This window comes from Theropithecus gelada, chromosome 1, assembly GCF_003255815.1.
Source record: "Theropithecus gelada isolate Dixy chromosome 1, Tgel_1.0, whole genome shotgun sequence".
Lineage (NCBI taxonomy): Eukaryota > Metazoa > Chordata > Mammalia > Primates > Cercopithecidae > Theropithecus > Theropithecus gelada.
In genome coordinates, this window is record NC_037668.1 from 118,697,259 (window position 1) to 118,720,176 (window position 22,918).

At 42.1% G+C, this 22,918-nt stretch overlaps 1 long non-coding RNA gene across 1 annotated transcript in view; it reads right to left on the reverse strand.

Moving 5' to 3' along the window:
• Positions 1–1,075: 1,075 nt before the first annotated feature.
• Positions 1,076–22,918, reverse strand: part of LOC112636695 — a 68,943-nt gene continuing 47,100 nt past the window's right edge. Inside the window, exons 2-3 of the long non-coding RNA XR_003122224.1 lie at positions 8,596–8,686; positions 1,076–1,770 (exon numbers count right to left, since the gene is read on the reverse strand). This is a non-coding gene — a long non-coding RNA (uncharacterized LOC112636695). The remainder of the gene's footprint in view (positions 1,771–8,595; positions 8,687–22,918) is intronic.

Below are 22,918 nucleotides of genomic sequence, written 5' to 3' on the forward strand. Positions count from 1 at the left end.
TGCTGGGGTGGAGAAGCTCATTACTGCTCAGAGTAACCAAGAAACGGCGCCTGGCAAAGGGTAGAGGGAGACCAAAGGCCCAGAGTGCTCCCACGAAATTGGATCCTGGAAAGTCTGACACTGGAGCAACTACTAGAGTCACTCGGCAGCCACTTGCTTGGGCTTTTTACAATGAAACTGCAGGATTAAAGGAGGCCATTTTGGTGAACTGGAGCATCGCCCAGTATTTGCCAATGGATAGAAGGGTCACAGGGTTGGAGGCCATGTAGAATAACTGATGCAAAAGTAGCAGATACTCGTTTGTCCATACTGCAAATACCCAGTTTTAATGTCTTGCTGAATCTGCAGCTCTCCTAGAAGCACAATGAAGTGTCTGCAACTCGGAACACCTTTTGTGCCTTGGACACTGCATGTGCCCTTCACTCCTGCTTTCCACTTCTATCTTCTTGGCCACCCTGCCTGTATTTTGATGAACCTCTGCCACTGGAGTTGGTATGTCCTGCCTAAATGGCATTTCAGCATGGATTTCCCCAGGTGCCTAGCATCGTTTCCTAGATTAACGTGTCAGTGGCATATGGTGCAAATGGCCTGTCGTTCAGTTTCAGAATCAGTTTAAAATATCTGCCAGGCTGCTATCTCCTTTGGCATAATGCCTGTGGCTCCAGTGTTTGAGAAAGGAGAGCAACATTGTCTGAAAATTATTTAGAGTGATTTTTTTCCTCTGATAGCCAGAATCTGGTTTCCTGTCTTTCCGCATTTCTCTCTCTCTCATTTCTTATCCCTGGTATCTGAGCAAAAGAAAGAAGTCTATGTTCTGATATTGAGTGCCTAGGAGCAGGGAAAATGTTGAGAGCAGCCTTTGGTGCATTGGTTCCTTTATTGTATTTATTTTGTATTCATGTATTTATTCATTTATTTATGTTTGAGACAGAGTCTCTTGTCACCCAGGCTGGAGTACAGTGGTGCGATCTTGGCTCACTGCAACCTCTGCCTCCCAGGTTCCAGCAATTCTCCTGCCTCAGCCTCCCAAGTAGCTGGGATTACAGGTGCACACCACCACACCTGGCTAATCTTTTGTATTTTAGTAGAGTCGGGGTTTCACCATGTTGCCCAGGCTGGTCTCAAACTCCTGAGCTCAGGTAATCCACCCGCCTCGGCCTCCCAAAGTGCTGGGATTACAGATGTGCGTCACCACACCCGGCCATTGTATTGGTTCCTTTACAGGCTCTTTTTCCATAAAGGGGAGTATATTGCTTTTTCAAACACTGTTGCATTTTATTCTCTTAAAAGCCCCTGTGTAGGTATTAGCTCCATTTTGCAGATAAAAGAATTGAGGCTCAGACAATTTTCAATGTGGTGAAAGCATACTACAAAGACGTAGAAGAATAATAGTTCAGACCCAGGTTCTCTGACTTCACAGTCCAAAGTCTTTTCACTCTATTAAGTCCATGCATTGACCGTTGTCTGAACTGATATCGTGCCCACATCCAAGCATCTCTGGGGAAGGGGATCTATTTTTACTGCAGTTCAACAGGCAGCGCTCACAGAAGCCTGCGTCTCTGTAGGCATTGTCAGCAAGTGCTCCTGGCTTCTTCTTGTACAAACTCCTCATCGTGCTCTTCTCTCAGTGTGTTTAATGGTGGGTCATTGTTACTATTTAGTTGCCTGATGGGTTTCTGGCTCCTAAATCCAAGTAACGAAGCAGATCCTGCTGTCCCTGGGATTATCCCCTCTTGATGAGCGATGACCTCAGGATTGGAGGCAGCCGACCTGCGGGCAGAGAGAGGGGGATGTCAAAGGTTCCTCCAGCTCAATTTGGATTGATGAACCAGAATAATTCAGGCAGCAGGGCTCGCGGAATTGGCCTCAACTGGCAATCTTTTCCCAGAACTGTTCTTTCTCAATTTTTGTATTTGAGGTGGAGTGTTTCTGCCAATTTCTCACTTACATCCTCTCTTTTGTACTACAGGTATTTGGAAAGCACCCTCACTCTCATCTATTGGCTGGATTCATTGTCTCCACAACACCAAATGATCGGATGGACCCCATTCACCAACTAGTCATTTCCACCTTTATGCTCTACTTTGCTAGAACCTTCCACTGAAAACACCTCACAGGTCTTTATTCTGTCATCAAAATTCTGTACCTGCTTCCTGTCCAATTCATCATCTTCAAGAAATCTCCAAATGAGTCTATCCAACTAATAGCTTCTTTATTCCAAATTCCTTCCAATGATAATAACAACAGCACTTCTTAAACATTTTATAATTGTTAATTTAAATAAGTAATATCAGGTGGCCCAACATTTAAATGTACACAGGGTATACAAATAATCAAAGCGAAAAGTAATTTGTGCTCTTGTCCCAGCTCCCTAGCTCCCAGCTCACAGGCACTCTGTGACCAGTTCCTTTTGTCTCCTTCTGAACCTTCCAGAGATATCGTTATATGTATATATACTTTTAAAAAATGTATCAACAATATATGAGAATAACTGTTAACATATATTAGTAATTATTATTATTATTTCTATTTTACTTTAAATTATAGGATACATGTGCACAACCTGCAGGTTTGTTACATATGTATACATGTGCCATGTTGGTGTGCTGCACCCAATGACTCGTCATTTACATTAGGTATATCTCCTAATGCTATCCCTCCCCCCTCCCCCAACCGCATGACAGGCCCCGGTGTGTGATGTTCCCCTTCCTGTGTCCAAGTGTTCTCACTGTTCAATTCCCACCTATGAGTGAGAACATGCGGTGTTTGGTTTTTTGTCCTTGCAATAGTTTGCTCAGAATGATGGTTTCCAGCTTCATCCTTGTCCCTGCAAAGGACATGAACTCATCCTTTTTGGTGGCTGCATAGTGTTCCATGGTGTATATGTGCCACATTTTCTTAATCCAGTCTATCATTGATGGACATTTGGGTTGGTTCCAAGTCTTTGCTATTGTGAATAGTGCCACAATAAACATATGTGTGCGTGTGTCTTTATAGCAGCATGATTTATAATCCTTTGGGTATATACCCAGTAATGGGATGGCTGGGTCAAATGGTATTTCTAGTTCTAGATCCTTGAGGAATCGCCACACTGTCTTCCACAATGGTTGAACTAGTTTACAGTACCACCAACAGTGTAAAAGTGTTCCTATTTCTCCACATCCTCTCCAGCACCTGTTGTTTCCTGATTTTTTAATGATTGCTATTCTAACTGGTGTGAGATGGTATCTCATTGTGGTTTTGATTTGCATTTCTCTGATGGACTGTGATGATGAGATTTTTTCATGTGTGGGCAAAGGATATGAGCCAATTATATAAGAGATGCCATGCTAAGCACTTTACATGTATTATTTCATTGAATCCTCCCAACAACTTTATCAGATGTATCCTCATATGATCCATATTTATAAATAAAGAAATAGAGGCTCAGAAAAGTTAAGGAGCTTACCTATGATCACACAGTGTTGTAGCAGAGTTGGAATTTGATCCCCGGCTGCCTGATTGCAGAGCCCAAGCTCCTAACCACTGTGCTACTTGCCTTAAAATGACTCTCTGATTGTCTCATATACGTATGCATCTGGTTTCCCAGCTAAATCAAAGAGTCTTCAAAAACAAAAGAAGCAGTGTGGGATAGTGGAAAGAACGCACACTTGGGAATCAAATCCCGGCTTTGAAACTTACTAGCTATGTGACTACAGGTAAGTTTCTGAAACTCTCTGAACTTCCATGTTCTCATCTGTAAAGTTAGAAAACTGCTAACCTCATTAGCATTAGAGGGAGGCAGGCGTGTTGTGATGATCAGGGGAGATAAAGAATGTAAAGCATCTGGCACATTAGACGTTTGCAGAAATAGTAGTGACTTTCTCAAGAGCTGTGTCTTTTTAAAAATATATTTGCCTGCTTTAGCTACCCTGTGCAAGGTGGAAAGGTGCATAGGCAATCCTCATGTGATGTTTGACATAATATAAACCTAACCTTTCCAGTGGAAAATGCCATACAGAAGTCCCTGAAAGTAAATACAAGGCAACAGGCTCTTGTACCTAGGACCCATGGGTCTTGCTCTAGAGGGGATAGTTGGTCATTTGTTGACTATTCAAAGAAATGTATGGAATAGTATACAAGATTGGCCTAATGGTCGTACATATTGTAAATCTTCACTGAGGTAAACAAGCATAAATGGAGTCTAAAGGGGGAAAAAAAACTGAAGAAACACTGTCAGGAATTTTTTCTGGAACATTCTTCCTCCAGACACCCTCATGGTAACCCTTTCCCCTCCTTCTAGTCACCTCCTCAGAGGTCTCTCCTGACCTGCAACCTGTCCCAACTCCCACTTTATTTTTAATTTTTTCATAACACTTTGCACCTGCAGTTATGTAATATAATTATCCTGTCTTTTGCATATGTTTTTCATGGTCTGATTCCTCTAGAATGTAAGCTCCCTGAGGGCAGAGGCCTTGTTTATTTCACTGATATATCCTAAGCCCTTCAAATAGTGTCTGTCACATAATGCCTGCTCAATAAATACCTATTGGAGGAATAAATTTTTCAGATAAGAAAACTGAGGTTAAGTGACTTGGCCTAGATAATTTTGCCAGTTAACAGCAGAGTTAAGACTAGAACTCAGTTTTTCTGCCTGCCAAACCAGTTGTCTTTCCATTAAATCGTATTTTTAAGGATGTAGGAGCGTATATGTAGGATTGAGGAAAGATTTGATTATTGAGGAATCCAGAAAAAACTGGAAATGAGTGCATATAGACAAAATAACTGCAACATGAAAGTGACAGTAGGGAAAAAAAAAAAAAAAGCCATAGATGTGGGTGGCAATGTTGATTTTTTTTCAAAATTTTGTTTAAGTACCTGAGACTCTGCTGTCAGTTTATCTAGTGAAATAAGATTCATGATCAATATGTGGAGACGGAAATTTCAGACCTCATTATACACAAACTGAAGATTATTCCTTTGCTGTCACTGTGGCATTTGACACACCAGTGAAAACAAAAGGAAATCTGTCTCAGATGCCCCTTTTAGCTTTGACAGATGTGGAAATGCATGAGTTTGGAGCGTAAATTTTTGGTTGGATGTTACATGTGAGCATGTCCCAAGATACAGCTAGAGAAACCACCACCATGTTCACAGTTGAGAGCCACAGCCCTAGTGATGAGCTGAATTTCAGTCCAGGATGTCTGCTCCCATCCCTACTTTGTTCTCTTATCTTGAAAGCAAAAGAGGCACTCTGTCTTTTCCCAGGCTAATCTTCCATCTGAGCTTTTGGTCTCATCTCTTTCTCCCATCACTTACCCCTCTTTCTTGAATCTTAAATCTATCTTTTCCCCATATGTGTAAACATGGTCAAATCTCCTCCATGCTAATGCAAAATTATAAAAATCTTCCAACAATCTCTTTAATCAGTAACCTACTGATGTAAAAGCAAAACACCCCAAAACAGTGGTTTCAAACAGAAAGAACTTTATTCACAAATTGATAAGTCATCTGGGCCAGGCTCAATTGGTCTCTATTGACTTCAGCTGGGCCTGAAACAGTGCCTACACACCCTCAAGAGGGTGCAGTCAGCTGGAGGGGTCAGCTAGGGCAGGCTGGTCAAGAGTGAGCTCACTCGCATGCCTGACAATTAAGCAGGTTATTAGTTATGGTGAAGTCGGTGACTGGGACACTGATCGCTTATCATCCAGCAGTTTAGCTCAGGCTTGTTCTCATGGTTGCTGGGCAGGATTTCAAGAGGCAGAGAGAGAAAGAGAGAGAGAGAGAAAGCAGAAATACAAGACCTCTTGAATTGGCACAACATCAATTCTTCCTCATTTTATTGACAAAAACAATTCACAAGTCCAACCAAGGGGCAAGGAAATAGGCTCTACCTTTTGATGGGAGGAGCTGCAAAGTCACATCACAAAGGATGTGGATTCAGGGAGGGATGGAGAATTAGGGTCAGTTTTGTAATAATCCTACGATATCTCTCTTCATCCTTAAGCTTCAGCCTAGGTGTCTCCTTTCCTTCACATCCAAACTTCCAGAAAGGGTCATTATCACTAGCCTTGGCTACTTCCTTACCAAGCAGTCACTCCTCACCCAAGATGACCTCATCTTATTTCTGCCATCTCCCTTTTGATGGAACTACTCTCTTTAAAGACAACAATGGATCAAATATCAAATACTATGAACTTTCAGCTGTCATCTTACTTAACTTTATTGCACAATTTGCCCTGTATGGCTATTTTCTCCTGCTTAAAACTCTCCTCCCTTACTGCCTGCATTCGCTCTCTCCTGCCTCCTCCTACTCCTCTGGCCATTGCTCCTCAGGTTCCTTGGCTGGCTGGTGTCTGTCCTCTGGCTCGTCAATGTTAATGTTTCTGTTGTCTCTTTTCTTTTCTTCCTTCTCATGTTAAATTCTTTCCAAAATCTAATGTAGTCAAAGGAATACCACCTATATTCATCTTTATTCTAACCCCCTTTTAACCTGCAGGTATAAAGTGTCAGTGCCTACTGGATATTGCCATAGGCTCCTCAAACATAACATGTGTCTTCAACTGAGTTTAATATCTTTCTTCCAAAATGTGATTCTGTCTTCACTTTCTTTGTTAACAGCTTTTCAATTATTTCAATTCATCAAGCTGAAAATGGAGGACTGTCCTTAACTCCTTCCGACCTCGACTTCATACAACCCAAAATATTAGGTCCTATCAATTCTACCCCCCAAGTATCTCTCAGAGTCACCCCTTCCTCACATCTATGCTGCTACCTGAGTTTAGACTGTCCCACTCTGTTGCCCAGGCCAATGCAGAGCCTTTCATCTGCTGCCCTGACCTTCTTCTGCAACCAGAGATCTTCTGAAATGCAAAGTGGTTATTCCTTTGCCTTATACGCTTCCACTGGCTCATTTCTGCCAAGATAAAAATCTAAACCCTTTGGAAAAAAAAAAGTACTCCATCTCATTTTAAGAAAAAGAAGGTTTATTATCAGGAAATAGGGGATTCTCATGAAGCAAGAAGTACAGCCAGGCAGCAGGGGAGTTGTCAGGAACAGAGTCCCTGTGTGCTGGCTCCTCTCTCACTGCCTTCAATATCTTACCTCTGCGTGTTTCTTTGACTTTACCCCATTCTCCTGAAGACTTTCCCACCCTGTCTCTCTCTGCTTGTTCATTTAATGCACATGGCCCCCTATACACATTCTTAATCCAAGCCTACCTAACCATCATATCTCTCAGAACAAATTATTGAGAAAGAAAATCTGATTGGCTTAGCTCTTGGGTCAAATGCTCAATTGGCTGTGACCATGAAGGGGTGAGGTTATATGGACAAAACGTGACAGCGGTGGAGGCCCACATCTTCAGCGGAAGCTGTAGGGAAGAATGTTCTCAGAGAAGACAGTGTGGGCTGGGCAGGCAACTCAGACAGGCCCACTCTATTCCTTAATGTGGCATATGTTATTTTTCTAGTATCATCTACCAAATTTTCTCCCACTGCAATGAACTATCCACTTCAACTACATAGAGCTACTCCCCATTCCCTACACACGTCATGCTCTTTTTCATATGGTATTCCCAATACCTGCAATATTCTACCCCCCTCAACTCTCTAGAAATCTCCTCCTTGTTTTTTATTTATTTATTTTATTTATCTAATTTTTTTTTTTTTTTTTTTTTTTTTTGAGACAGAGTCTCACTTTGTTGCCAGGCTGGAGTGCAGTGGCGTGATCTCGGCTCACTGCAACCTCCACCTCCCACGTTCAAGCAATTCTCCTGCCTCGGCCTCCCAAGTACCTGGGACTACAGGCACATGCCACAACACCCAGCTAATTTTTATATTTTTGGTAGAGATGGGGTTTCACCAGTTTGGCCAGGATGGTCTTGATCAGGTTGAGCTCGTGATCCACCCACCTCGGCCTCCCAAAGTCCTTCTTATTTTTTAATATCCAATGTCGCCTATACTGTGAAGCCTCCCTTGCCCCTGTTAGTTGCTCTGTCTTCTAGGAATGCTTAGCACTTTGCACACTTAGCACTTTCCACTTACACTCTTAGAGTGTATATTATACCAAATTGAAATTGTTTGCTCCCTTTGCTAGATTATGGGCTTTTTTAAATTGGCAGGCACCATCCCCAGCATCTGCTATAGTGTTGGGCACATAGAACTGAATGAATTAAAATGTTAAGTGAACAGAGTTTCTAAATCAATTGTATTACTCCATTCTTACACTGCTATAAATAAATACCCAAGGCCAGGTGCAGTGGCTCTTGCCTGCAATCCCAACATTTTGGGAGGTCGAGGTGGGTGGATCACGAGGTCAGGAGTTCGAGATCAGTCTGGCCAACATGGCAAAATCCCATCTCTACTAAAAATACAAAAAAAAAAAAAAATTAGCCAGGTGTGGTGGCATGCACCTGTAATCCCAGCTACTCAGGAGGCTGAGGCAGACGAATTGCTTGAACCCGGGAGGTGGAGGTTGCAGTGAGCCGACATTGCACCACTACACTCTATCCTGGGTGGCACAGCAACACTTCATCTCCAAAAAAAAAAAGAAAAAAGAAAAAAAAAATACCTGAGACTGGGTAATTCATAATGAAAAGAGGTTTAATTGGCTCACTGTTCTGCAGGTTGTATAGGAAGCATAGCTGAGGAGGCCTCAGGAAACTTTCAATCACGATGGAAGGGGAAGTAGGTACATCTTCACACGGCTGGAGCAGGAGAGAGAGAGAGTAAGGGGAAGTGCTATACACTTTAAAACAACCAAATCTCATGAGAACTCACTCACTATCATGAGACCTGCAAGAAGGAAATCTGCCCTCATGACCCAATCACCTCCCACCAGACCCCTTTTCCAACATTGGGGATTACAATTTGACGTGAGACTTGAGCAGGTACAAATCCAAACCATATTGCCAATGGTTCCCCAAGTGTGTTCCTGGATCATTAGCATCAGCATCATCTGAGAACTTGTTAGAAATGCAAATTCCTAGGCCCCTCCACAAACATACTAAATAAAAAAAACTCTAAGAGTAGAAGTGGTAGGCACAACCTTGTCCCTTGCCCCCAGATGTCTATGTCCTATTCCCTGGGACCTGTGAGTATGCTATGTTACATAGCAAAAAGGAATTAAGGTTGCAGATGGAATTAAGATGAGTGATCAGCCGATTTTAAAATAAAGAGTTTATCCTGGATTATCCAGGTGGGCCTAATGTTATCAAAAGGGTCCATAATGGGGAAGAGGGAGATGGAAGGGTCAGAATCAGAAAGATAACACCATGAGAAAGACTTGATCAGCCACTGCTGGCTTTGAGGATGGAAGGAGGCCACTAACCAAAGAATGCAGGCAGCTTCTAGAAGCCAGAAAAGGCAAGAAAACAGATTCCCCTAGAGTCTCCAGAAAGGAATACAGCTCTGTCAAAATCTTGACTTTTGTCGAGTGAGACCCACTTTAGACTTCTGACCTCCATAACTATAAGATAACAAATCGTTGTTGTTTTAAGCCACCCAGTCTGTGATAATTTGTTACTGCAGCAATAAGATACTAATACAGTAGAGCCCAGCAATCTGTGTTCCAACAAGCCTTCCAGGTGATTCTGAAATTTCCTTTCACTATGCACTGTAGCAGCAGGTATTAAACTGACTACATTCTTCATCCTTCTTTCTTGTGTTTGCTTGTTTGACTGTCTCTGTATGTTCACCACTGTATCTTTGCCTACTGCTGGCACTCAGTAGCAATAATAATGGTAGTAGAAGGAGTTACAGTAGCAGCAGCAGCAAATGCTTGTTGAGAATGTCTATGTGTAAAGTGTTACTCTAAGCACTTTACATGACTTAACTCAGTCCTTGTAATAGCCCTGTGAAGTAAGTGATATTACTACCCCATATTTTATAAATGAGGTAACTGATGTCCAGAGAAGAAAAACAACTTTCCCAAGATCCCCTAGCTAGTAAGTGGAACAGCCAGACCTCAAACTCAGTCTCACTTAGAGCCCCTACAATGTGCTCTGTAGGCAGAGTACAACATATGTTGGATAGGTGAACGAATGAATGAATGAATGAATGATAAACAGTAAGTTGAACTTGAGGACTTTTTATTTTTGTAGATTTAGAGGGTACATGCACAGTTTTGTTACTGGATATATGTGTAGTGGTGAAGTCTGGGCTTTTAGTGTAACCATCACTCAAGAAGTGTACATTGTACCTGTATTAGTCCATTTTCACACTGCTATAAAGATACTACCTGAGACTGGGTAATTTATAAACAAAGGAGGTTTAATTGATTCACAGTTCCACATGGCAGGGAGCAGGGGGGCCTCAGGAAACTTACAGTCATGGCAGAAGGGAAAGCAGACACCTTCTTCACAAGGCAGCAAGAGAGAGAAGTGTGAGCACAGGAAAAACTGCCACTTGCAGATCCATCAGATCTCTTGAGACTCACTAGCATGAGAACAGCATGGGGGAAACTGCCCCCATAATCCAATCACTTCCCTCCCTTGACATGTGGGGATTACACGTGGAATTACAATTCAAGATGAGATTTGTGTGGGGACACAGAGCCAAACCATATCAGTACCCAATAAGTAATTTCTCATCCTTGACTTCCTTCCCACTCTCCCACCTTTTGAAGTCTCAAGTGTCTCTTACTCGACTCTCACCTGAGGACTTTAGAAACTTTGGAAAGGAACAGTGGAGCTCTAAAGGAATATCATCCCAGCACTGATTCAGAGGAGTGGGGAGAAGACACACGCTTCTCTTGCATGGATGTCAAACAGAAGACACAGGAAAGCAACTAGAACAGGAGTGGAAAACAGGACTGGCTGAAGACGGCAGAGTATAGGAGTGGAGAGGGTGCACCCTGGGTAGGAACTGTGCATGGCTTCTTGAAATGGGGGAGCCAAGAGGTTTTTTTGTTTGTTCGTTGTTTGAGGTGGACTCTCACTTTGTGGCCCAGGCTGGAGTGCAGCGGCAAGATCTCGGCTCACTTCAACATCCACCTCCCAGATTCAAGTGATTCTCCTGCCTCAGCCTCCCGAGTTGCTGGGATTACAGGTGCATGCCACCACACCCACCTAATTTTTTGTATTTTGAGTAGAGATGGGGTTTCACCATGTTGGTCAGGTGGTCTCAAACTCCTGACCTCAAGTGATCCACCCGCCTTGGCCTCTCAAAGTGCTGGGATTACAGGCGTGAGCCACCCGGTGCCTGGCCAGCAAGAGTTGAAGGCTAACAGGAGAGGCAAGGCTGGAACTATATTCACCACAGTATCGCTAGCCTCTAGTCTAGGCCTGGAACCTCAGAAACCCAGCGCCTGAATATCAATGTATCTTTGTTGAGTAAAAGAGAATTTTAGTGTGAAATTGTTCTGGGCTCTTCAGACATTCGTTTCAAGATGTCTGAGGAGGATCTGTGATTAGGTTCAGCAGACCTCTCAGTAGTAATGCAGACACTATGAGGGGAAAGGCTGATTTAAAAATCAACACACTGGAGGAGCTGGAGGCACAGGGAGCATAGACAGAATGGGTTCTGGTAAGTGGTCAAGACCCAGTGTCCAGGGAATGTGGCTATTTTCAGTCAGGGGCCTCACTGAGCAAGGGAATTGTAGCATTTATTTAGTGCCCATTGTGAGTCAGCCGTGGGACTAGGTGTTTTCCTTCCTTGAGCTCATTCGAGCAAAGTGCCCCAATATGTGAGGTGTGAACAGGAAGAGGAAAACAAGGGAATGACTCAGAGCCCAGGTTGGCAGACAGGGCCAAGGCCATCTCTCCATAGGGGACAGGTTCAACCTATTGGGTCGGTCCTATGGCAGGGTCCAGGCCCCAGGGAGAACTGCCTTAAACAAAGCAGGGCCATAGGGGTCAAGACATATGCCAGAAACAGAATGAAGGCTAGCTGATGGCACAGAGCATAGCCAGAGGCAAGGGGCAGAACTAAGTTTACAGAAGGAGAAATAACCCCAGAGTGCAGTGCACAGGGATGAGACACTGCAGTCAGGGAGGGAAGAGGTAGAGCTGAAGTCAGGGGAAATTCCTAAGAGAAATACTCATGATCAGAGTTCCTACAGTTACAAAGCTAAGTAGGTAAGAAAGATTTCTTAACATCAATGAAAGTGATGGTGAAGAGCCACAGAGTCACGTGCTTTGCCCAGGTTGAGTTCCTGACCCACAGATCTGTAAGCATAATACTTTATCGTTTTATGCCACTAAGACTTGAGGTAATTTGTTTCCTCAAATTACAGTTACTTCACCATTACACAAATATCCAGTAACAAAATGTGCATGTCCCCTCTAAATCTATAAAAATAAAAAAGTTAAGTCCTCAGGTTAGACTTACTGTTTATTATTCGTTCATTCGTGAATTACACAGTTACCCCAGATTTAATTCCTAGAGCACCTATTTTCATAAATTTTAGTTACATTTTCAAGATAAGGTTCGAGTCCAACCTCTTTTTTTTTTTAATACGGGAGAACTTGAGAACCCATTTTAAGTGGAATTACAGTAAGTGACCTTTTTCTAGTATCAAATTTCCTGCAATACTTTGCAGGGAACACTGTCTCAAACCCCTTGGCTCTATGTCCCATGGCAGGTAGAGAGATCAGTGGGCCCAGCCACTGGGAACCCTGGGAAGCCAGGGGAAAATAGATGGGTTTGAGTTAACTGCAAAAGGCCTAGAACTCAGTGTTGCATGGTCCTGGGATGGTGTTGTGGAAAGAGGACCATATTTGGTGCCAGATGGTACACTCGATAATTATGTGGTATTGGCCAAGTTACTCTACTTTTCTGAGCCTCAGTTTCCTCAGTTGTATCATGGGGCTACTAATCTTCCCTTCTTGGGCTGTTTTACTGCTCACAAGTGATAATCTATGTAAAGTAGTCACCAAAGTTAGTTTCCAACTGAGGATGCCACTCCTACTATGAAATCCACTTTTATTAATGTGAGAAGGATTATTTTTTAAATCATAAAAAACAAAATGAGATAAAGTCATGTTCAAGTTTCACAGTTTCACTTCTTTTCTTCTTTTTCAGACCCTTCACCTTATTATTTTACTCCTCCCTATGTGCAGACCCTATTTTGATATCCCTATGCATGGGATAATAAATAGGATTCTTCTTGAGCACCAACTCCATTGAACTACTTGGAACTCTTGAGAAGAATTCTGACACTGAAACCAGACTCATTACAAAATGGTGCCATGATCTACTGGTGATATATGCTTAGGAGAGTTGGGTAGCATCACTATTGCCCACTTTTTATCAACTCTGTTATATCTTTCTCCCAGACACACTCATTGTATTCTCACTTCCCACTCCCCAGAGGAGTCGGATTTTTAGAAGCACAGAGCCTAAGTATAGTCTAGGATTCATATATCCCTAACGACTTTTTAGCTCTTTCCATGTTAAATATAGTGCTGGGTTGCTGAAGTTCACACAGGTCAAATTATTTGGCTTAGATCACACAGCTAGTAAATATGAAAACCAAATTTGAAAGCTGATCTCTCCGATTTTGAAGCTAGAGCTGTGTCTTTAGTAGGCTGTCCCCTTCAGTGGCAACAATCTCTCAACGTAGGCCTGGATCCAAGTGTAACCTAGGGCTTGTTCTAGGGATAGGGATAGAGTTCCCTTTCCTAGAAATGCCACATGTAGGAACTACTGACTATAGGCCACTAATTCATGCTGGGAGAAGCTCAAGTATAGAACATCTTCAGCCAGCAGGTGTAGAGAACAGCAGTGAAGGAGCAGTGCTTTGTAGATAGACCAGGTCAGGATCTGCTCACCAGCTGAATAATCTTGAGCAAGTTACTCAACCTTCCTCTTACTCAATTTCTCTGTAAATTAGGACTAAAAAGAACATTACCGACTTCACACGGTCATGTGGGGATCAGGTGGAGAGAATGTTTATGAAGAGCTCAGTACAGGCTGCAGCACACAAGTCCTCAATATGTATTGGTCATAAATCACCCTAAGGAGATTGTAAGGGGTCTGCTCCTCACTGCACATGGGGGCAGTGTGTGCTAGAATATATAACCTGAACAGAAACACATCTGGAAGAAGTGCAGCCAAAGTAATAAAACAATCACATGATAAATGTGTGTATGCTTATTTTTTTTTTTCACTTGACCAGGGAAATTCAGGCAATTAATATTTGAAAGGGAATCTGAAGCAAATGTAATGGAGTCAAGCGTTCCCTCATAATGTCATGTGATCCCGCAGTCACCAGAGCCATTTTGGTTGTGTGAAGAAGACTGTGCCCAAAGTACCTCCTTAAAGCTTTCCTAACAATAGCTCTACCAGCCACGAAAAATTGTTTCCTTCTCCCTTCCTGGAAAGTCACTCCGATTGTCTCTGAACAGAAACTCTCAAATAAACAGCACTGGAGTGTAATTAACAATGTTCCTTTCTCAGTTTCCTACTTGGCTGTACACCTTAGTGGTATTCTCCCATGATGAGAATTCACTGGGTGGAAATACCACCCCCACACCAGGCCTGTGTTTATTCCATTTTCTCCTTCCTCAGGGGCAGCCAGCAGAAACTTTCTAGAAAGTAGAATTAGTTTGAAAGCCATCATGCTTCCCTCCAGCACTTTGATGGCCCTAATGTCCTTTTAATATGGGTTGTTTTTGTGTGAGTGCCTCTGTCCATGAAACTAGAGGGGAAATATTTCTATCTGAAGAGAGTTAGAATCAATTGGCCCAGAAGCTTGAGTCTTAGAAGAACTTAGAGACAGTGATATGAACTCTCCAGCCAGGCAGTGACTTAGCGATTCAAAGGACATTTTCTCTTCTCACTAGCTTGTCAGTTGTCATGGGCTTTCTGCATTATGACATCTTGTTTTCTTTAGTAAAATAAGTCTTTTCATTTGGAATCTCATCTTCCCATTAATTGGTCACAGTGCTATCAGAGCCTCCTTCACAATCATATAATCTGGGCCATATCCTTAGTTCTGTATCAATTCTTGCTGCCTTATCCAAGCCAACCAAGAAAGTCAGAATCTCCACCAAGTCTGTCCCCAGGGTACTTGTGAAAATACATTTAGCCTGTACTACTTCCTCTTAGCTATCTGTCTTTTATATGGGGTCTCTCTTCTAGCAGGCCTTTGTGTAAGGCAAAGTCTTTCTGGAGGCATTCTTTGCATTAAAAAAAAAGTGTATTATCAGTGAGTATCAATTATAATAAGGCATTTTTAGCGGGGCTTGATAATGTTGGAACCAGGGAACAGTGGCCTCTGAGCTGAGATCCTGGCAGGTGCATTTTATTAACCCAAGTCAGAGTGTTAAGCTGATTTTCAGACTTGATTGACAGAACCCTTTCAGCACAAACCCTGGAAAACTATTAGGAGGAAAGAATCCCATTGAGGCATTGTGCCTGTAATAGTTTTAATGCAGAAATGCATTTGATCAGCAGCACGCTGAGCTCGTATCATTTCCAGAGTGAGTAGCAATGTGGTTCCAGTGTCATTTACCACAACCAATTGTGGTACTTCCTAACAACATTTAAAACAGATTGGATTAGGAAAAATGTACTCTCAAGATTGTGTTCTGAGAGGCAAAATCCTGGAATTTTCAGTGGATCTCATTCCCTATCTTTTTCATTACAAGACGAAGCTGAAGAAGAAGAATAAAACACTTTTAAGGGTAAAAGATTGAAAGCAAGCATAAAAAGCAGGATACAACTGCAGTTCACTGACCCTTCGATTTCTTCAGGACTCTTTTCCACTGCTGCAAATCTTCTAAATACAAGAGTTGGACAGTCTTTCTTTACGCACCAGATATACTTCCCCAAATCAGAGTATGCATTTCCCAGCCCTCTTCACCATTCTTATCCCCTGCAAAAAGCACTAGTTCTAATGAGTAAAAATCTCTGTGATATAAACATCAGCTATAAAGTCACTCTTGGGTTCAGAAGGTTCTACTCCATTGGCAATACTGACTGATCTCATGGACCAGCAGAGACATGTCTTTTAGATATTTCATGTGTTAAGAGGATCAGACAGCTATTGCTATCTTCTGAATTAACCATCCACAAATTTCACTGGAATAGTACACTGGAAGTACTTGCTTAGGAAATCAAATAGTTTTCTTTTTCTGGTTTTTGTAAGAGCTTTATTGGAGTTATTGGATTATAAAAGTAACAAATGCTTACTGCAAAACAAAACAAAACAAAACAAAAAACATACGAGAAAACAATGAAAAATAAAAGTATCATCCAGAGATCAGCACTGTTGATATTCTAGCCTCACCCAAATGCACATTTAGAAACAAAAATGTTATCAGATAACATGTGCTTTTTGCATCTGGCAATATACTGTGAACATTTTTCCATGTCAATAAATATAGATCTATATTACATATTTAAAGCTGCAGAATGTCATTGTATCATCATTATTTTAACTAATCCTCTTCTGATGAACATTTAGGCTCCCTGCTCCCTTCTGTTCCTCTTTTAAATAATATTGCAATAACATCCCTGTACATTAGTGATCCTCAAGCTTAAATGTGACTAAGAATTATCTGAGGCATTTTAAAAATATAGATGCATGAGCCTCACATCTTCAATAAGAAAGGCATAAGACCCAAGAATCTGCATTTTATCAAGCACTACAGGCAATATTGATACTGGTAGTCCTCAAACCACACACTGAGAATTATCTTTGCAAACTTGTCTAATGATTTCCTTAAGATAAAGTTCTAGAAGTGACCTAGTGAATGCAGTGCAGCATTTCAACAATCTACCTTGTTTGTAGTTATCTTGGTGATTAAAAAATGTTTAGGTCATTAAGGTAGGCATGTACTATAAGGTAGGAAATATGTTTGAGGCACAGATGAATAGGTTGAGTCTGTTCAAGAGCCCTCAGAATCAGCCCTTCAGATGTCTGTGGGATGCAGAAATTCTCCTGCCTTGGCTCTTCCAGGAGAGCCTGGCAGTAAGAGCCGAGCGGGGATGGGACGAAGACACAAGGTGAGAGTGAGTTCAACATGCTGGCTGGAGATGTTGGTTCCTGTAGAGGAGAGGGTACCTGCCCTTGCCATTTGCACAGGAAATTGCTACCAATAAGGGGTCACCAAATAAGACAGTTCCATCCCCAAGCTCACTTGTATAAAATTTGCACTTGACTAGCGTTCCATTCCCATTTTAGGTTTCTCAGGAATTTGAAAGATAAGAGTAAAAGAACACAGGTATTTCTCCATTTCCAGGATATGAGCATGTTTAAATAAGTGTACATGTACTCACCCACATGGACAAGGGAGGCATATTCCCCAGCTTATAGTCTCCAAACTCCAGAAGGAGGACTTCCAATTACAAGCTTCACATAGAGAATAATTTTGCCCATGGCCACAAAATATGAAAATCAAACAAGCAGAACTCCAAATTAAATCACGTTAGGAAAAAAAATTTGTCCTCCATTTTTTCTGGTAAATGTTATGGAAGTAGGATATGCATACAGGAATGTGTTCAAATCCTAAATTTACAAACTCAACAAAATTTCACAAAGTTAACACAGTGGTGTAACCGGCACACAGATCAGGAAATAAAGCAAGGCCAGGCGCGATGGCTCATGCCTGTAATCTCAGCACTTTGAGAGGCCGAGCCGGGCAGATTACAAGGTCAGCAGTTCGAGACCAGCCTAGCCAACACAGTGAAACCCTGTCTCTACTAAAAATACAAAAATTAGCCAGGTGTGGTGGCAGGTGCCTGTAATCCCAGCTACTCAGGAGGCTGAGGCAGGATAATTGCTTGAACCCAGGAGGCGGAGTTTGCAGTGAGCCAAGATCATGCCACTGCCCTCCAGCATGGGCGACAGAGCAAGACTCCATCTCGAAAAAAAAAAAAAAAGAAAAAGAAATAGAGCAATACCCTGATCCCAGAAGTCCCCCGGTGCCTGCTTGCAGTCACTGTTCCCTCCAGGGGTAATCATCATCCTGATTTCTAACCGTTTTCATTGTCTTGACTTATTTTTGAGCTTTATAGAATCATAATATAAGAACTCTTTTCTTTCAAAAATTTTTTGACTAGATTTCACAGATCATTAGCTTAACTCTTTGTATCAGGTGCAGACATTTCTCAATATTGAAGCAGAACTATTCCCCAAAAAGAAATTTTAAAGTGTATACTTCAAATAAGTCAGTGTCCATTTGTGCCATTAAAATTGGATGACTTTGTCAGACCAGCTACTTGGGAGGCTGAGGTAGGAGGATCACTTGAGCCTGGGAGGTTGAGACCACAGTGAGCCATGATTGCATCACTGCACTCTAGCCTGGGAGGCAGAGCAAAACCATATCTCAAAAAACAAAACAAAACAAAAAGGATGCCTTCGTATAAGTTGAGCCCTGAATCTCTGGGGCCCTTGTGCCTGTCCATAGCAAGGTAATGAGGATCCTAAAAGGCTACTCCCCAGTGTACACGATAGACAAAATATAATGCAGTGGGAAAAAAGTTTAGCTTTGCAACCGTGAAGAACTGAGTTCAAATAAAATTGTCTCCACTTAACCAGCCGTACTATCTTCATGAAGTCACATAATCTCTCTGGGGCTCAGCCACTTCTACACCTGTAAAACGGGGGAATATCTCACTGGATTGTTGTGAAAATTAAATAAGATTTCAAATATAAACTACTTGGCATACAATAGATACCTCATAAATGTTCATTCTCTTTCTCCCTTCAGAGACTAAACCCTGATTCTTCATCAGTTTCAGCCCATTGTGTACACGCATTCTAAATAGATACGTTTTCAATGGCAACTATTTGAACCCACTGACTAGCAAGTTTAAAATCATTTGGAAACCAGGTTTGTGATCCAAGGGAATTTAAAGTTGCTGACACAGAGCCTTTTTCAGAACTGAGAAATGTCACCGTTCATCCTTTGGAAACTGGTATGGCTTCATGTCCTTCACATTTTCCACCACGCTGGCCTGGTTGTTTATTTATTAATGATTTCCATCATGAAACCATTGTTATCTCAGCTTCCTGTGATGGCTTAAAAGCACACAAAATCGTCATTTTCTAACAAGAGCACAAAGCATCCAAATGCCTGTGCTTCCCGCGACATTTTTGTTGTATTAATAGCTATTATGCCAATCCGTTGATAATGGCCTTTTCAGTGAGACACACACACTGTCGCGTAACGATCGTGTGATTTCTGCATTTTTACCCGTATAAATATTAAAATCTCTGACAGATTGCTAATGAGCTGATGTTGGAATTACAGAGTAGTCTGTTATCATTTGTCCATTCACAGTTTCCTCACCAGCCCATCTGTGCTCGGAACACAGCCACCGTGGAGCATGCAGGCTGGGACAGTTTCTCCATTTACACCTTTTGCCTTCAGAGGCCTCTGGGAAAGCCTGTCCCTAATTAAAGATTTTAACAAACATATTGCCAGCTTTCTAACACTGTTATTAAACTGCTCTCTTTTGTTAAAAAAAAAAAAAAAAAAAAAAGGTGCTGTTTGTCAGCAGTTTGTAGATTTAGATATTTAGTGTGTGTTTCTGTAACCCGGCAAAATATTTATGTTTTTAAAATAATTCAATTAGTATGTTATGCATGTATCTACCTGTGTGCACAATAAATGCACATGGCACACATGCCATCAAAATCCTGTTTAATTATTCAGACTCACAAGGACAAAGAAACATGGAGTTTCCGTGGACACATGGACTTCTCTACAGAATAAGGTGGATTTGAACATTCTAAGGTTGGGGCTATTAAAATAAAATGATCAGATTGAGGTCATGGCTCAGGTAATTTGGGGCAAGGGCAAAGTACCTTTCACCTGAAATATTTGTATAATTAAGGTACACTGAAAAGGATCTGATATTTCTAGCAGAACATGCCTACGGGAGAAAGCAGTGTTCCCTCACCTTAAAGGCTTAACTGTTGGAGCCATGGTGCTCAGTCAGTGTGGGTGTGATTGAGACTAGGTGGGGAAGGGGACATGAGGTCAATTGGGGGTGCTTCTGCGTGCTCTCTCCCACCCCCACCATCAAATCTGCCTAGTTGCAAATCACTGCAGCAGAGCTCCAGGGGAAGCGGACAGCTGCCAGATCGGAGAGCCTGCTGCCCCAGGAAAAGACTCTCAGATCATTAGTCTTGGAAGTGAATTCGTCTCACTCTTCCCAGGGTGAGCATACAGAAGGGTGGCCCCTCTGGTAGTAAGCCATGTAAGGTTTTACAGACTAAAGCGATCCCCTTAGAAAATCCTGAAGAGCCTGAGGTCTTCACTGTGGAGGCAGGAACAGTAACTCCCAGGGGCTCACCACCTTGGAGCCCAGAAGGTGGCTCTGAAGGCTGCTTTGGAGTCATTCCCACCAGTGACACTATGACACCGAGGGACTGTGAGATGCATCTTCCAGAGTGGAAGCTTTGTGGCCACTTATTGCTTTGAAATTTTAATATAAGTTTTGATATTTTGATTTAATCCTTGAATTAAATATGAACAAGTCTGAGGGCAATGACACAAATCATACAACAAAATACATGTTCTGAAAGAATTTGCACACTAGAGAACTACTACACATCCATAAAAACCATATGCTCTACCTAACTCCACAGGGTGGCCAACACTAAGAGCCAGATGACTGGCCCAGGTGCAGGGGAGTGCAGAGGCTGGAGACATCCCTTCTAGTGGGGATGAGTTAAGAAGGTTTCCCAGAGTGGGTAGAACCAACATTGATGCTGAAGAATGTGGTTGAGTGGCAGGGCGGGGGTGGGAGAAGAGGACATAGTGAGCAGCAAAGATGCTGGGAAAGGACAAGGGATATTTGGGGGACCTTAAATAGGCTGCTTAGGCTAGAGCAGAGGTTTGTGATGGGACTTTGAGAAAGCAAGGTTTCCAGGGCTGCTCTGTCAAGGCTTAGGATCTGTACTTCATCTCGTTCTTGTTGCTGTCGTGGTTAGTGATTTGTTTTATTTGTTTCCCCTTGCCCCCCTTTTAAATAAACTTTGTTTTGTAAAGCAGTTTGAAGGTCATAGCAAAATTGAGGTAGAAAGTATAGAGAGTTCCCATAGGCTCCCTGACCTCACATACACACAGCCAGCCGCCCCCATTCTCAACATCCCACACCTGGGTGGTACATTTGTTACAACTGATCAATCTCCACGGACACATCATTATCAACCAAAGTCCATAGTTTGCATTAGGGTTCACTCTTGATGTTGTACATTCTATGGATTTGGACAAATGTACAATGATATGCATCCACCATTATAATATCCTACAGAATAATTTCACAGCCCTGAAAACCCTCCATACTTCCCCTATTCATTCCTCCCTCTCTCCAACTCCTGGCAACCACTGAGACCTCTATACTGTATCCACAGTTTTGCCTTTTTCAGAATGTCATATAGCTGGAATTATGCAATATGTAACCTTTCAGATTGACTTCTTTCATTTAGTAATATTCATTTAAGGTACCTCCATGTCATTTCATGGCTTGATAATCATTTCCTTTAATGCTGAATAATATTCCATTGTCTGGATGTACCACAGTTTATCCATTCACCTACTGAGGAACAACTTGCTGCTTTCATGTTTTGGCAATTATGAATAAGGCTACTATAAATATCTATGTGCAGATTTTTGTGTAAAGGTAATTTCGATTTCTTTTAGTAAACACCAAGGAACTCAATGGCTGGATCATATGGTAGAAGTATGTTTATCAGGCTGTCTTCCAAATGGCTGTATCGTTTCGCATCCCCACCTGCAATGAATGAGAACTCCCATTGTTCTATATCCTTGCCAGCATTTGGTGTTGTCAGTGTTCCGGATTTTGGCCATTCTAATAGGCATGTAGTGGTATCTCATTGTTGTTTAAGTTTGCATTTCCTCAATGACATGTGATATGGAGCATCTTTTCTTTTGCTTATCTGTCATCTGTGTATTTTCTTTGGCTAGATGTCTGTTCAAGTGTTTTGTCCATTTTCAAATTAAGTTGTTTATTTTCTCATTGTTGGCTTTTTAAAAATTTTTTATTTGTTTATTTATTTGTGAAACGGAGTCTCACTCTCTCACGAGGCTGGAGTGCAGTGGCGCAATCTCAGCTCACTGCAACCTCCGTCTCCCGGGTTCAAGCGATGCTCCTGCCTCAGCCTCCTGAGTAGCTGGGATTACAGGTGCCTGCCACCACGCCCAGCTAATTTTTGTATTTTTAGTAGAGACCGGGTTTCACCACGTTGGCCAGGATGGTCTCGATCTCTTGACCTCATGATCCACCTGCCTCAGCCTCCCAAAGTGCTGGGATTACAGGCGTGAGCCACCGCACCCGGCTGACATTTTTAATTTTAATAAAGTCTAGCTTATTAATTATCTCTTGCATGTATCATGTCTTTGGTATTATATGGAAAAAGTCATTGCCAAACCCAAGGTCATCTATATTTTGTCCCATGTTATCTTCTACATTGTGAGTTTTTTCTAATCTGATCCTGAGCTCTCTCTCTTGAGAGTAGTAATAAGCCAAGATAGCCACTCTCTAGGAGAGGGCTGACCAGGAGGAAAGTTAGATTCAGGTGCTTGTGTCAGGTGAAGCACAATGAGCAAGTGAAACTAGAATGCATAAAATAGAAGAAATGTGTTACTTACAGGTACCAGAGAGATTGGGGTGTTGATAGGAGGTCATCAGGAAATCTGGAGGCAGTAGTGATCTCATCCATCAGGTAGAAAGTGAGAGAGAAAGAAGACCTGTGGGACTATGTCCTTATTAAGGTCCATGGGCACTTCCTTAGGCTTTCCCATGGGAGTTGTGAATTGGCTACTTTAAAGAAAACATAGGCAGGCTGTGTGTGGTGGCTCATACCTGTAATCTCAGCATTTTGGGAGGCCAAGGTGGGTGGATTGCTCGAACTCAGGAGTGTGATCAGCCTAGGCAACACTGGCAAAGCCCTATCTCAACAAAAAAAAAATACAGAAATTAGCCAGGCACAGTAGTGTGCTCCTGTGGTCCCAGCTACT